The 17,437-nt window shown below is 35.6% G+C and overlaps 1 pseudogene; it reads right to left on the bottom strand.

The window, feature by feature from the left end:
• Nucleotides 1-6,948: 6,948 nt before the first annotated feature.
• The window catches only part of LOC109678463 (targeting protein for Xklp2-like), a 76,712-nt pseudogene continuing 66,223 nt past the window's right edge, over nucleotides 6,949-17,437 (bottom strand).

The raw sequence follows: 17,437 nt of genomic DNA, 5'->3' as shown, positions 1-17,437 counted from the left end.
AGAAAGTCTAGACAGGTCACTTGAACTGTCCTCCCCCAGGGATTCACAGACAGCCCCCACCTCTTTGGGTTAGCTCTAACCCAAGACTTGGCAGAATGGCAATATCCACAAGCTACTCTGTTACAATATGTAGATTACCTCCTGCTCTGTGCACCAAATGAGCCTGTCATTTCATGAGCCACTGAGTCCTTACTAAACTTCTTAGCAGATAGAGATTATAAAATCTCTAAAGAAAAAGCCCAATTGTGCCACTTTAGGGTTACATATTTAGGTCTTGTCCTGGAGAAAGAAATGAGGTCTCTGGGAGAAGATAAAATCCATCTAATCCTGACATTTTCTCTACCTAAAACTCTAAAGCAATTGAGAGTCTTTTTGGGGGTCACAGGATACTGTGGAATTTGGATCCTGGAATATGCAGACCTAGCCAGTCCTTTATATCAAATCCTTAAAGAAGCACAAAAGGATACCCAGCCCTTTATTGAGTGGGATGACAAGTCAGAAAATACATTCCACAGGTTAAAAAAGGTCCTTATGACAGCTCCCACCCTGGGTCTCCCAGTACAAGACAAGTTTCAATTATATGTTTATGAAAAGGGAGGACTGACCTTGAGCATGGTGACTCAGCTCTGGGTCATCACTTCCCAGCCAGTAGGCTACTAAAGCAAAGAATTAGATCAGGTAGTCAAGGGATGGCCAGGATGACTTAGAGCAATGGCCACAGTAAGCCTTCTAGTGCCTGAAGTTCAGAAACTTATCCTAAATTGTCCCCTAATGGTTATACCCCACACAACCTAGGGGGAATTTAAACTCAAAAGGAGTACTTTGCCTATCTGACAGCCGTCTACTTAAATACAAGTCCAAGCTTCTGGGAGGGACAGAAATAACTTTAAGGACCTATCAGAGCCTAAATCCTGCATCCCTTCTACCAGAGGAACAGGGAAATCCTGAACACTCATGTGAGGAGGTACTTATGGAAAATTATGCTGCTCAACCTGACTTAACTGATCAGCCCTTAAAAATCCCACATCAAGAATTACACACTGATGGCAGGTCCTTTTTCAAAAATGGTGTCAGACATGCAGGATTTGCAGTTGTGACAGAATTTGGCATCCTCAAATCAGATCCTCTTCCTCCTAATACAAATGCTCAACTAGGAGAATTAGTGACCCTAACAGAAGACCTAAGACTGTGAAAAGAACAGAGAGTCAACATCTATACAGATTCTAAGTATGCCTTTCTGATCCTGCATGCTCATGCAGCCATCTGGAAAGAAAAGAGAAATGCTAACAAATTGGAACAGCTTCCCATAGAAATAAGAGAGGTTACTTTAATAGTTTTAGGGATAACAGCATTAGTTGCAGCCCTTGCTGGAATCAGCTATGTGGTAATTGCCAATCATGTAACTGCAAAAAACCTAACCAAAGTGATAGAGGATGCCTCAGACCAGGTAGGCATTGCCATTAAGGACATGTAAAGGTCTTTGTTGTCCCTTGCATGTATGGTCATGGGCCACCTGCTGGCCCTAGATTTTCTTTTGGCTAAACAAGGAGGGGTATTTGCTATCACCAATACTTCCTGTTGCACATATATAAACACTTCAGGCATTGTAGAGGAACGTGTAGATAACATTCTCCAACAGGCTAAGTGGCTCCGGGAGCAATCTCTTGAAACTCAGGTTTCTAATCAGGTATGTGAACAAGTTAAATCCTGGTTTCCCTCCAGAACTTGGTTCCTACCTTTCTGGGGCCTATACTTTGCTATTATTCTCTTGCTTGTGTTTGGGCCTTGCATTTTAAACTTACTTGTCAAGTTTGTTTCTTCTCGCCTAGCATCCACTAAACTACAAATGCCTCAGGTTGGAGATGAAAATGACCTACTCTCAGGGTCCCCTTGACAACCCTCTTGTGGTCAGCTCTGATGCTGCAGGCTCTTTCATCACTTCCTGTCAGCAGGAAGTAGTTACTGAACAGACTTAATTGTCCCTATTCCTAACAGCAGTTAGGGCGGTCACTGAGAGGGGGGACTTGAAGGACATATTGCAGGAGGTCAAGGAGACACTTCTCCTCCCTAGGAAATGGCTGTTTGCACCTGAAAGGCATCTCCACCCTCAGTCAATGCAAAAATAGGCTGTAAAGGCCACTCCCCACCCTGGCCAACAGGATCACCGGATCACTGGATCACTAGTTTCTTGGTCCCTCTGCATTCCCCAATATGCAGTATTTCTCTTCTCTTTTCTCCAACTAAATTCTCTACAAATAAAATCTTTCTGACCTCTGCTGTTAGAATCTGTGCTTTCATTCTCAGAGCAGGCTCAAGAACCCTGAGCACCTGAAATTCCTGTGCATGTCATCCATGCATCAATATGCACATGAAAGAAATGCTAAGAATCTACCTGTATAGCTATCCTTATCTCAACTAGCAAAAGTCCCTTGTCCTTCTTATTATTGTTTATACTCTCTCTTCACCAAATTTAGAGATAAGGGCAGAACAGTCTCTGCCTGGAAGTGAGGAGTAGGAGGGAAGATGGAGGGGATGGGGGGAAAAGGAGGGGACAAGTGGTGGGGGGAGAAATGACCCAAACATTGTATACACATATGAATAAACTAAAAAAAAATAAATAAATGATGAAATATTTGTAAAACTCAAATATCCAGTTTGGATAAAATTCTCAGTAGACAAGAAATAGAAAGGAATCAAATGTGTTTGAAACTACTTATACCAATAAAAGGCATCTATGACAAATACATAGCTAATGTCATATTTCATTATAGGAAGTTTAGTGTTTTCCTATATGCTTAGTAATAAATCAAAGGCATCTGATCTCACCACTTCTATACATTATACTAAATGATCTAGCTAAGAAAAATGCAATAAAATGACAAACTTAAATCTAGATTCGAAATAGACAAAACTATCTTTATATGTTCTAGATATTATTATGTGTGAAGTTGTTTGGAATTGACTGAAAGGTACTACTACCAATAGCTGAGTTCTGCAAAGTTGTTTAGCAGGACAGAATCCAACACAGTAGGGAGAAAAGTGATATATCTGTGTACCTGAAATGAGTAAGTGAAATTTGCAACTAGTGGAATATGCTTTTTTCAATGTCATACAATGCCTGAAATATTTTATAATTAACTTCACTGAAATTGTTCAAGATATGTACCCTGGATAGCACTGCTGAGAGATCAGAACAAGGTTAACTATTTGGAGAGATATACTACATTAGTACATCAATATTAACCTGTCAGTTAGCCCCAGTTTTTCTACCACTTCAGTGCTAAGTGTAAACCCAGTGCACAACGCACCCAACAGATACACACAAATCAATTTAAAAGTAACTTCTAAAACATAAGTTAAAAATAGGAATTTATATTATTTTCTGAACTGACATACCAATTTTACAAAGCAAATGAAAATACAAAATACCAGGAAGAACTGAGACAACTTTGTGGAAAAATCAAAGAATTTTAAAGGACTTTGCCTGTTGATGTTAAAGAATTATTATAAAGTACTGGGCTGGGTATGGTGGTACAAAATGATAATCCCAACTACTTAGGATGCAGAGATAGGAGGATCTTGATTTGAGCCAAATCCAGCCCTCTTGCCCCAAATGTTAGTAAAATCTTATCTCCAAAACAAAACAAAACAAAAAAATGTCAGGCTTGGTGGGGCATGCCTATTATCCTAGCTACTCAGGAGGCAGAAGTAGGAGGATCTTAGCCCAAGGTCAGCCTGGGCAGAAACAAGAGACCTAATTTAAAAATAACCAAAGCAAAAGTACAGTGTGACTCAAGTGGCAGAGCACCTTCCTACCAAGCATTAGGCTTTGAGTTCAAACCCTAGTATTGCCAAAGAATAAAAAATATTGTTACAAAGCTTCCAAAATATCAACAGCATGGTATTAGTATGTAAGTAGAGAAAAAATGGAATGGAATAAAGTCCAGAAATATATCCTCACATATTTGGTTAACTGTCAACCAAGAGCAAAGGCAATTCAACAGTGAGAGGGTAGACTTTCCCACAAATGGTGCTGGAACAACTGGGTTTATAAATGCAGACAAGAGCCTCTACCAATATCACTGTATTACAAAAAGTAATAAAACAGACCACTGTAAAATCTAAATGTAAAATATAAGTTACAAAACTTCTACTTTCTAATAGGTATTCATTGTGAGCTTCTTTGGGGATAAGATTCCTTAGATACAACATCATAGATAAAGTATACAAGAAAAACTGATGAATTGTACTTCATCAAAATAAATCACTGTTTTCCTTTAAAAATGCAGTAGAGAGAAAGAAATAAAAGCTAAAGATCCACAAAATGTATTTCCAGGTTCTCTCTGATGAAAACTTTGTATCCAGTATATAAAAGGGCCCTAACAATTTGAGAATAAGAAAGCAAACAATTCAATAAAAAACAAAAGCCAGTGGACTTGAATCAACACTTCAGTATAGATAATATACATATAGTAAATAAGCAGATGCAAGAACTGCTCAACATGAGTAGTAATTTGAGAACTTGAAATTGAAGCCACAACAAGATAGATTGGCATCCCATAAGACTCTCTAAAAGGGAGTGTCGAGGGTGTGGAGCAAGTGTTACACTCATTCACTGTTGGCAGGAATGTATAATGTTATAACAAAATTAGAAAGCAATTTTCATTTTCTTGACACTTAAATGTACATTGTTCCACTCTTAAATATTTATCTAAGTGGAATGAAGGCAGAATACATATTCATAAAAATACTTGAACACAAATGGTGATAGTGTAAATGGTATTGTAGTAGTTCAAACTACACAAACATCCACCAGGAAATGAATGAATCAACCAGTGTGAAGTAATGAAGCCAGACAGTAAGAATGCATATTTTATGATTTCATATAAAATGCAAACTCATCCAAAGTAATTAAAAGTAGATCAAAAGCAGCTTGGGGTCAGAATGACAATAATGAATGATGGGGACAAGACAGGAAAAGGAGGGAAATTTTAAGGGTGCAAGATACATTCATTAGTATATGTCACGTGAATGGTTATAGTTTAATATAAAATTGAATGCTTAAATATGGGAAGTTTATTTATTGTATTATATGTATACTACAAAAAACTGCTTTAAATGCTGTACATATAAATTATATCAGCATATTCTATTAAAACTGTAAGTATATGAGACAATTTCTAAATTAGCTTGATTGAATTGTGCTACAAAGTAGTGTCACATAGCCATATATAATTTTACTTGTAAATTAAAACTAAAATTCAAAAAAATATAATAAGTTCTCAGCCTATATCTTAGAAATTATAAGGGTCCAAGTATAAATGTTGCAATAATAATACATAAAAGTCATGTTGCATGATAACCTTAATCTTCTCATTAGTAAATGTAAAGATGTAAATCACTATTTTATTATTTTGAAACACACAAAGATATTACAGAGATGAGATATAAGCAACAATTTTGCTCTCATAGAATAGTGAGAGTCCTAGTATTAGTTTTGTGGGATGCAAGTTTTAAATTTGCATCTCTTTTTAAGGACCCCAAGACTAACTGGAGGATGTATTCTCCAGAAAGCATTATTTTGTTAGGTCCTTGGTAAGCACAACCTGTCTTGGGTCTTGATAAGGGCTCCTGGAATAGCAATACAGATATTCTCAATACTAATGGGGGCAATCATTTCACTTAGGACATCATGTCAATCAGAAAGATAGATCCTATGTTCACGCTGCAAATGGCTCCTTGGTCAGACTCAGTGGCATATGATACCAGTCTCAGAACAGTGAATATTCTACAGTGCTGAGAATTGTTACATGTTAGGCTCCCTTAAAAAACTGAGTTTAATTTCTCTTAATTGATAAAAATCAAATGGGAAGAAAAATATGTTTTAAAAGGCATATGAAAAGTACTGGGGATTTAAAATTATATGTATCTCTCTTACAGAAGTTCTTTTCTCTGTCACTTTTCTCTATTGATTTTCCTCTCTTGTCACTACCATTGTACTTTAGATCTTCTGTCTTTCTTGTAAGTACATCACCAAATACCAATATTTTGAATGTACTCACCAAAAACAAATGACAAAAATTTAAATTGATGGCTATGTGAGGTTGATCATGAACTAGTATATTTACAAATCAAACTATTACACGATGCTTCAGAAATATGTAAAAATATTATGATCATAAAACTAAATTTAAAAATTAAAAATACAGATAAATAAGTATATTTATTTATATTTTCCTGTATAACTATAGTCTTAACATAGTGCCTACTGATAAGAGGAATAGCTAAAGTTTTCTACATAGGAAAGTAATTTAAAAGAATGATAGAAATCAATATGCATTTCTTTCCTTATATCACAGCTATCATTTCTTTTTCTCAATAAAGTTTTGCTGGCTAAGAAGACTAAGAGACATGGTGAGGGACAGAAAATTTATGTCTAGGCTCAGAGAGGGAAGATAGTTTAAAACAGAAGGAGAGCTTAGAATTCTTACACTGATCAAACTTCATGAGGTCAGCAAACCTTATTGAGTAAATCTTTTTTTGAGATTTAATCATCTTTATTTCTTAAATAAAACAGACATATATATATATATGTCTTTATATATATACGTATATATGTATATAAAGGGAGGGGACAAGGAGATACAGAAATTGCATCGTGCTGACACCGAGACTTGAAATTCTACTCAGAGTAAGAAAAATACTAAGAGTCAACTAAAGTTTAAAGGATAAAACTACAAGGAGTCTGAGGCATAGATGAGTTGAGTTTCATTTTTAGTCTCAAAGATGCATGAATGCAATTTTCAGCAAAATGGGTATCCACAGTTCTCAGTTATGCTCTATCAGGCATGGGTAGGTAAGTCTGGAGAAACTACTTCTCTCCATGCATAGTGTTGGGTAAAGATCAGCTTCTGTTGCCAAATAGCAGCTGCAGATCACAGTTGGGGCCTAGCAGTGGAATCCAGTAAAGAACATAGGAGACACTGGCACAGTCAGAGGCTGGACACTTAACTTCACCTCCACAGCCTGGTACTTCTGTATTGGCTTTGACTTTCTCTCAATTTCCAAGTCATAGACAACAGGCTGTGTAGGTGGTTTAATAGGATGTTCCTTGAGTAAGATAGGCCCACCTTCAAGAATTCTGGGATCAAGTTCCCATGCTTTGAATTTGTAATGTTGCATTTTCTCCAGCTATTCGGCCTCCTGTTCTGCTTCACTTTTGCAAGTCACAGGCCTTGTGAGCTGTTCAGTTTGCAGCACAGGAATCTGTGGGTCTCTGGAGATATTGGTCACAGATTTAGATGGTAACAGACTAATGTCTTCCTTTTTGCTTCTCAAATGGTATCTGTCAAGCTTTCCTTTATGGAAGGCTTCAACCTGCTGTGCAAGAGACACATATGTAGAAGCTGCTTCATCAAATGTTCTCTTCTTTCCTCGGGACAGGTTGAAAGGCTTCATAATGGTACAACCTTAAGTCACTCAGGCAGAAAATGGAGGATACTTTCACAGTTCAGATATAAAGTTCACTTCCTTATATTCTTCCTGGTTCTTAGGATGTTGTTTGATTCACTTATCTGTGTGGAAGTAGAAGTCAACGAGTTTGGTTACCTGGCTAAGTGATTTCTTCATGAACTGCCCTGCTCCTTCAACAGCAAGTTTCTTAGATTCTTCATTCTTTTTCCACCTCTCCACCACCTTCTGCTGCATTTTTATTCTCTTCTTCAACTCTTGATCCTCAGTACTTTTCAAAACCTTCTGCCTTACAAGTGTCACACAAGGCCCATTTTGTCTGCCCTTGTTTTTCTCTGGGGAAGATTCATTCCTTTTGGAAATATATTGAACATTGCATTCTTCCTCTTCCTCTGCCTTCTTTACTTTCATTTTTTGAAGGTGGAATTTCACTGATCATTTCAGGAGTGGCACATCTCTTTGCTTTCATTTGAACATGACATTTTTCTTTCTGATCCAAATCCTTCAGAGAAGAAAGTCTAACTGATCTTTGAGGCTGGGCTGGAGTATTTCTTGATATGGTACACTCAACATCCAGGAAAGAACAAGAATTTGATGGAATAGAATGCTCTGTAAGATTTTCTATTTCTTTTTCTTCCTCTTTGTAGTAAGTATTACCAATTGATCTCAGATGTGTGACACTATCTTCCTGAAGTTGAGCATTATTCAAGAAAGTTTTGCTTTGAAAAATCTCTCCTAGCCCATTCTTCCCAGGAAAGTTATTCTCTAAACTGGACTTCCTGTCAAACCATGAATCTACATTTTCAGTATCTTCCTCAACATCCAAAGATATAAAATTGCTGAAGTGCATCGGTGCATCAAAGGATAAGTGTTTGAAACTTGTGACATTATCCCACCAAAGGAAGTTTTGCTTTGAAAAATCTCTCCTAGCCCATTCTTCCCAGGAAAGTTTTTCTCTAAATTGGCCTTCTTGTCAACCCATGAATCTTCATTTTCAGTATCTTCCTCAGCATCCAAAGATGTAAAATTGATGAAGTACATCGGGGCATCAAAGGAATAAGTGTTTGAAACATGTGAGAGTATTCCACTCTTAGAATAGATGAGCAGAGTTTTCCTATATTTGTGTCACTTTTCTCAACAGGTCATCTGTGTCTTAAAATCAGTCTATCCAGTCCACCTGCCTACAGCATTGTCTTAAAGTTGTAATATACTCTTTTACATCTCTTCTGAAATCTTGAAGTCTGGCAGATACGCAATAAGAATCTCACCTCACTTTGCCTCAGCTCTGACATCCAAGCCCAGCAAGCCCCTGAGTAGGTCTTTTGTTTCTGTGTGTCTTGGGTTTTTTTAAAGGCAAAAATGTTGGTTTCTTTTCAGAAATTTAGTAGTCTAATATGTGCAATCTGTCCAATAATTATATCCTATGTACATATTAATGTACAGTTTGACGAATTCTATGCCCAGAAGATGAGGTGCTTCCTTTTGCCTGACCCACACTGTGATGAGGCAACAAGGCACAGCTGCAAGATTGGAATATCAATTCAGGACCAGGGTTTCTGGAATGACTAGAGGTGTCCAAGAAGGATGGTTTGGTTGATGCCAGAGACAAATATGATTTGAAATTCTAAGTGGAAATATGCCTGAAATGAGAAAAAATATGAATTAGAAAAGATCCTTTAAAACTAGATCAAATATGATTAAGAGAAGAAACCTGGAGCAATCTATAGACATTGAATTTTTATGTCAATTTAATTGGAAAGTTTTGATGACTAAAATGCTGAGCAAGGCCATGCATGCAAAGCCACAAAGGCCTCCTTTCCAAAAATTGTCTTTTCATTACAATGGCATTTATCAAGTATCCAAGTGGCTGCCTTAAACCCTACATAATCATTTCATCTGCTTACTAAGTAGTTGTTTTGCTCCCCCTTCCTTTGATATACATGAGATTAAATGAGTTCTACTGCAGCAGGACCCATTCTGAAACTGCATTTCTTATTTGTGGAATATGTACTACATGCCAAGTACTGTTGTAGGCAATGGTGACACAGAAGTATAAAACACAATTATGGAAATTATGTTCTAGATTTTGAAACAAGACAGGTGATAAGGTAAAATATATGTATGTTGGAAAGCAATGATCTTCAAGAAAAAAAATAAAACAGGGAATGGGATGGGCACTGACATTTTAAACTGGTTAAGGAAAGCCTCACTGAAAATTTGACCATGTGAGCAGGAAGGAAGTAAGAGTTTGAGTCATGTGGATAGCTGAGAAAATGGCACTCCATCCTCAAAGCACAGTTTGTGAAAAAGCCCAGGTTGACCATGTTCAACCAATTTCAGTATTATAAGCACATTTTACTGGAAAGGTAAGAATGAGTTCATACAGGTAATTGTACAAAATTGTATGTGAGACTATGAAGAGCTTTATAAGATAAACAAGAAACAACTTGACTGTTACTGTGAGGAACATGTGTGGCATGAACAATGTTCTGAACAGAGGAGTCATGAGATATGTTTGCAAACACATGAAATGTTTTGGAATAGGACCCTTCAGGCTGTCCTACTGTTGGGAGACAGAAGTTGGAGAAGGACAGAAGATGAAAAACCAATTATAAAGTCCAAGCATGAGTTGAGGTCAGCAAAAACTAACACACAAAAAATGCATGTTAATACAACTAAGAATGAAACTTTATGAAAAGTATATTAGGAAAGTAATTTACAACAACATCAAAACAATACTTAATGGCAAAAATGTACATTAAAATAGTAAAATATTGGTGTAAAAAATTTAACTAGGCCGAAATCAATGAAAAAAGTTCCATATTTTTTCATTAAAGTAGTATTTAAATGTCAATATTAAACAAGACATTTCTTAGATTCAATAAGATCTCCATCAGAATTTTAGTGGAATTATTTTTTCAGAAATAGAAAAAAGATCCTAAAATTATTTGGCATTTCAAAGAACCTTTAATACCCAAACCAATCTCAAGAAAGAAACACAAAATTGGAGGCCCACACTTCATGATTTCCTTACTTTAATGCATGTACAAAAAATTTACTGAAAATTGAGTGAAAGCATAAACATATTACCTAAAACTCTAAAACTACTAGAAGATGTGGATTTGGCAATGATTTCTTGGATATCTCACCAAAAGAACAGGCAACACAAGCCATAATAGACCAGCTGAATTACATCAAAATACAAAACTCTGCATCAAAAACAAAACAAAACAAAATAGCAGAGAGAGAAAAAGCAGCTTTTAAAATGGGGGAAATGTTTGCAAAGTCCTACCACTCAATGAGATAAAAAACTGATTAGAATATGGGTAATATAGTTGAATAAACACTTTCCCAGGACATGTGATCAATAAATATATATTAAAAGATTTTCAACATTTCTAGTCATCAAGAAATTGAGAACCAAAACCACAATGACAATCATTTCACATCCATTTTGATGGCCACTATCCTGCTCTTAAAAATCGAGAAAATAACAAGTAATCATGAGATATGGAGAAAGTGGAATGTACTGTGTTCGTTACAATGTAAATGGTGTACCATTATTGAAAACAGTATATACACAATACTCAAACAATAAAGATTCCCCTTTAGTTACAATGCACACAAGATACTTAATGTCACTTGAAGCTCTGATCTGGTCCCTACCAGCCTAATTTCCACCTACTCTCCACCTCACAACTTATTTTCTAGAAAAACAGAATATATCTAGGTTTTTATGCTTGGATCTATATAACCTGCCTCACCAGGACCAATTTTCTGTCTAAAGTTCATCTTTTTCCTGCTTACAAGTCAACAGTGGTTGACCTTTACTATGCTCCACACACCAGGCTAAATATCTGCATCTTTGTTATCAAATCTATATAGAAAAAAATACATGCAAACAGTAAAGTGCTGAGACAATGATCTCCCAATGCCAACATTTTTCTCTTCTTTTGTCCCTGAGAAATCAAATTAAACACTCAACGTTCATAAGCTTCAGTGTCTGCATTTATATTACAGAGAGAAAAATAAAATACACTTCATGAAATTTAAAAGATTCATGACATGAAGGTTCAAAGCTGCTATTATTATCATTGCATTATTAACATGCACCCATTTTACCCCTCTACTTCAAAGTCACTTTCAGATGAACATTTATGTAATTTTCCATAAATTGTTGACTGAAGCTCTTTGCCCTTGTGTAGTGAACATGATATTTCATCAGAATACAAAAAACTAGATGTTATTGTCAAGTACTAAATCCTATAAAAACAAAAAATGTCATAATTCTGTAGATTATTCTCAAGGCTTAGTTTTCTCCAGTTATACATTGAGATACATTTAACTATTTTCCTTAAATTATCTTGAATAATCAATTTGAGAGACAGGTGAAATTTTTTACTGACTCAATATTTCTACTCTCTAGCAAAACTAAGTTATAAATTCTGATTAGATTTCCTGAGAAATATCAATTTGTTTTGAATCCTTTAAAGCTGTATTTTCATTTTATGTAATCAAGAAGAAAAAATAACAGTACTTCACTCTATCTACAAATAAACAAAAATAGATGCAAAACAGACTTACTGAGCTACTTTCTCTTCAAAGCCATGAGCAACTAATCACAATATTCCTGTGTAATCTTTTATATTTGCCATCAGGAAATAAAACATCCTTCCTATGTTGCTGTAGTCATTTCTCACCTTTTTTACATGACTAACTGCTACCCACCCACACCTACTTCACTATTAGCAGGTAATTTTCTGATATAGACACAGGAGGAAATAAATACCATAATCCTTCCCCAACTTTCCACATAGCATTGACACTTTCAAATAGTCTTTCTGTCTACAAAGGTACCCTCCTCTGCTTTTCACGAATATATTCCCTGCCTCCTGATCTGTTCTCCACCTCTACCTCATGGATGTGGCTTTGTCATCCATTGTCCTTTAACCACATCTTCATTCATTGTCACACCAATTCCATCTACAAAAATGTTTAAGTACCCATATTACTTAAGTACCTTTCATTTTATCCTCTTTATTATTCCACCTCCAGCCCCATTCCATTCATTTACACACATATTTTTCTAAAGATAAATCTACACTCTTTTTTTAAGCTCCCAAATATATTTGCATACTGTTGCACATCTGGTATCTGCTCTCCTTGTACCACTGAAATTATTTATCTTTTCACCCATGGCATCCTAATTACAAACTATTAATAATAGGCTCTCATCAACTTGTTAAAAAGATCAACTTTGGCACATTAAAATCTCAAAGAATTCATTTGATCAACTGTTCACAAATCAGGCAGCACTAAACCAAAAGTGGTTCAGGCTACAGCCAAGTTTGAGAAGAAGGCCTTTACAGGACCAGTGAAAAGGCAAGGCAAAGGAAATGTGGACTAGCTAAACCAGAGAAATAGACTTATTCAAATCTTGGCAGTGGAAAGTCCCTGTTTTTTTTTAACTAACATTTTGTTGTGCACCTGTGATCAAAAGAGCTTAAGTTTTGTTTTTATAGAAAATGGTCACATATATGGAGATGTGTTTTGTGCTATATACATAGGAACTGAGCACTGGAATGGTCTCAAAGTAATTTCTTCCCAACAAATTATTTTAAGAGTTTACTTCACCTGTCTGAAGTACCTAGTACTTCTAGGAACTTCAGAACTGTTATTTCCTGATCTTCCACACTACTCTGAGACACATCAGAGAAGCCCAACTCTTTCCAACTTTATTTTTTCTCCTATTACCATCCATTCATTTTCAGTCTCTTCCATGCTCTAAATTCATGTATTCCCAAGAATTTATTCTCAAGCTCTTTCTTGCCTGAGATCTACTTATGTTACATCATAGCTTCATATTTCATCTATTCCCCAATTGCTTTCCAATCTGTAATTCCAATTCTGTTCCCTATCCTGCAGTTTAGAATTTTCATTTGGGCCACAGGTACACAATTCCAGATATCTAGTGAGAACATTTTGTTCAATAATTTTTGTGATCCTGTATAATCTAATAAATGTATAAGCTGTTTTGCCTGCATTAGAACTCTTTTAATCAGTCTTAATACTTCACAGAAATTTACTGGAAATTCCACTTAGTTGATCTACCTCCAGTGTCTACTATTTGAGCTTCACTCATAGCTGGGAAAATAATGTTTTTAAAATATAAAATAAGTGAAGTTATTCCATTTGTCTGTTTTATCTCTACACTCCCAATGCTTATCCAATACTGCCCAAAGTTCTTATCAGTCATCCAACATTCTTCAAAATCAAAACATTCTCAGTCATTTTTCAGATCCAAACTCCACAAGTTAAAATACACCTTTAGCTTCTCTCACTTTGTCCTTGTTGTGCTATGCTTACATCACACTGTTCTTCCCATACAAAGTAATGTAGTTTTTCTTCCAGAGACCTCTGGTAAAATCCTCTATAAAGCACTGAAGAAAACTAAACTTAAAATGTATGACTCTATCCCTTCCCCTGCAATTGATTAATCATGTTCTGATCTCTCCACCTCTTTATACCTACAGCCTTAGAAATGAAATTGGAAGGCAGGTGTGGTGACTCATGCCTGTACACTCAGGAGGCAGAGTTCAGGAGGATGGTGGTTGAGGGCAGCCCTGGACGAAAAGAAACAAGACCCTATCACAACAAATAAGACAAGGGTGGTGTTGCACACACGTAATTCTAGCTAAACTGGAGGTGTAGGTAGGAGAATCTTGGTTCAAGGCAGATTCTAGCTGCACCTAAACCCCAGCTCTGACCATTACAAATATCTGTGGAAATTTCCAAATGTCCTCTGAAGGCAATTATCATGGCTAGTAAAGAATCATTACCTCTGGTCTGTTGTGATGGCTCAAGTGGTAGAAACCTTGCCTAGCAAGCATGAGGCCTGAGTTCAAACACCATAATGGTAAAAGGATCTAACAAAATCAAAATAACATAATTGTGTCCCAATACCTAATTCAATAAATTAAAAGTAGCATATATATCTCAGAAGTGAAGCTCTTGACTAGCACATAAGTGGCACTCGGTTCAATTCTAGCACCACAAACAAAAACAAAAGTGAACAGAGAAATAAAGGAAAAAGGTTGAAGTCAAAGAAATTATATTCTCTGGATGTAGTGAAATTAAATCAATTGCATAAAAATATTTGAAAAACTTCCAAATTCTGTACAGTAAATTATATGCTTTTAAATAAACACCTGCCAAAAAAAAAGAACAAATCAAGAGGGAAATTAGAATGAATTTCAAAGAGAGTGAAAATAGACAGGATTTGGAAGCTAAAGTAGTAATTAGGGAAATTATCACTGATTAAAAACTGACATGCATTCTGAAAAACATAGGAGAAAAATTTTGTAACCTTGACTTTGGCCAAATTTAAATACAATGCTAAACTCATGATATATAAAAGTAAAAATGATAAAATTAACTTCATCAAAATTAAAAACTTCTTTGAAAGCCAGTGTGAAGAGGATGAAAGGACATTTTGTTTACATATTTGAAAATGTAAAGTAGAGCAACTACTTCAGAAAACAGTTTGGAATTTTCCAAATGTTAAATATAAAACCACTATGATAGACATCATACACCTAAATATTTATTCAAGGAAAATGAATACATATTTCCAATCAAGAGCTGTATGTAAATATTGATGGAAGCATTATTTGCAATAGAGAACTGTAGGAAATAACTCAATAGAGAAACAGGAATTTTTAAAATTATTTATACTATTGTTATGACTAGGATAAAAAACAGCCTGAAAGACTTATATGCTGAAGGCCTTGTTTCCAACAGAGGGCACTATTTAGATGTAATTGTATAATGAGGCTGTAATTTCATCCAGTGTTGAATTTGTAACCAAATGGACTATTAGGAATGAGATCAACACAAAGAAAGTAAGTCACTAGGGAGTACTTTTGAAGGGACTTTCTGTTCCTGCTTTCTCGTGACCAAGAGGTGACCAGTTTTCCTCCATCATGCCATTGCACCATGATGTTTCTCTTTTCCATGGGCCTAAAATCAATGAGGTCTGCCTACAATGGACTGAAACCACTGAAACAAGGATATAAAATAAACCTTTCATCTTTAACTTCTTTCTCTTAGATATTTTGTCACAGCAACAAAAAGCTTTCTAACATAACTACACAATAGCATAATAATCAGTAATGAAAGACATAAACTGTTGGACACAAACTATTGATACAGAATCATAAATAATGAGCTATTAATTCACACAACAATATCGATGAATCTTAAAGTTGATTTGAAAAGTGAAAGAAGGCAGACAAAAGAAATATATATTGCATGGTTCTACTTATATTACCTTCTCAAAAATGTAAAGGGAAAGTGACAGAAATTGGATTAGGATTGCGAGGCAATCCACTGGAATAAAGGAGTAGAAGGAAGAAATGAAAAGAAACAGCAGGAAATTTTCCGGGTGATGGATGTGTTTTTTAGCTTGACTGTGTTGATGATACTACTGTTGTATACCTATGTCAAAATTTACCAAATTAAGTGCTTATATATAGAAATTTATTGGGTTAATTTTTCCCAAATAAAGCTAATCAAATTAAAATATAATTATGAATATGAACAACAATTTTTTTCTGAAACATCTATTTCCATTTTTAGAAGTAGAACACATTACCGTAGTGGAACACATGCTTTAAAGGTAGATGATATGTTATTTATATCCTGCCTTCCTTAAGCCCCAGGGGAAAAGGCTTGAGTGAATTGGAGAGTGGGAACATTCAGGGTCACAAAGACTAACTTCCTTAATAAATAGAAAAGTGACAACTTATGAACCACAAGAGAGCAATTTTTGTGAAATGGCACAGAATGAATAGGTAAAATTCTGTATCAAGTTTTATTTGTTTCCAGTCTACCTGGAAACTGTAGAAGAATTTTAGTTAAATAAACTGAAATACGATTTATCAAAATGTTTCAAAGCATATTTAATGTTACAATTCTAAGAACATGTTAGACTAACAGGATGCACCTTGAGGCAAATTGGAGATCAAGAATATATTTGAAAGCCAAGCCAGATTATCTAGCCACAAATCATAAGCAGGGAAGCCTGGAGAAACTTCAGAGATCTCACATAGGAATGGTTTGAACTAGGAAATTTTAGGGCCTTATCTGAACACCACAGTGGAAGATGCCTTGCTCTTACCCAAACCTGAACTGAAAACAGCAAACAAACTGTATTTTAGTAATTGCTTATCATTTTACATGTGTAAGTGTATGAAGGAATTTTCTTACACCAGCCCTCTTCCCCCTTCAATACCTTTTGCAGAAGAGTCATTTGTTACACTTACAGCTAATTTTTATATTTAAAAAGGTAGAAAAGTAGAAAAACATAGGTTCAGTCATTAAAAGTCAATCTTATAATGATGGCCTCAGGGCAGTATGAGACATTTGGAGGACTTTGAAGAAAGGATGCCAATTCCTGAAATGCTCTGGAGTAGAATCTCTGCACTGAATCATGAGGAATTTTGCTAAGGTTAAGGTGATAACTTGGGTTCCTTGTGAGATTCTGTACTTGTAGTTTAAAAGTGAGGCCCTTGTAATAGTCTCTTTGCATGCTTGGATTACACATCTTTAAATGCTACTTCTTGTCAGGCCTGAACCCCATGACCTGCAGATTCAATGATATTGTAGTTAAGTCTGAATTAATCTACTAAAAAATGTTCATGTTGTTGCTAACTCATTCAGAGTCCTCCTACACAACATCTCACTTGTCCAAAAGTAGCATTTATCTTTTCATTTGGGCACATGATGGTTTTCTTTCTGTCCTATGAACAGAAAATTTCTGGAGTGAGTAACAGCTGTGCTTCCGTCTTATAAATTTCATTTCAGAAAGCACAACTTTGTTATCAGCTCTGAACATAAGCCTTGGCATATTTCTCTGAAATGTTAGCTCATAAGAAATCGATGACCACATTAAAGTAGATGTTTCTAT

The sequence above is a fragment of the Castor canadensis genome, chromosome 2, assembly GCF_047511655.1.
Source record: "Castor canadensis chromosome 2, mCasCan1.hap1v2, whole genome shotgun sequence".
In the NCBI taxonomy this organism is placed as follows: Eukaryota; Metazoa; Chordata; class Mammalia; order Rodentia; family Castoridae; genus Castor; species Castor canadensis.
The sequence above is the reverse complement of the archived record's forward strand: the minus strand, read 5'-3'. Positions and strand labels throughout refer to the sequence as shown.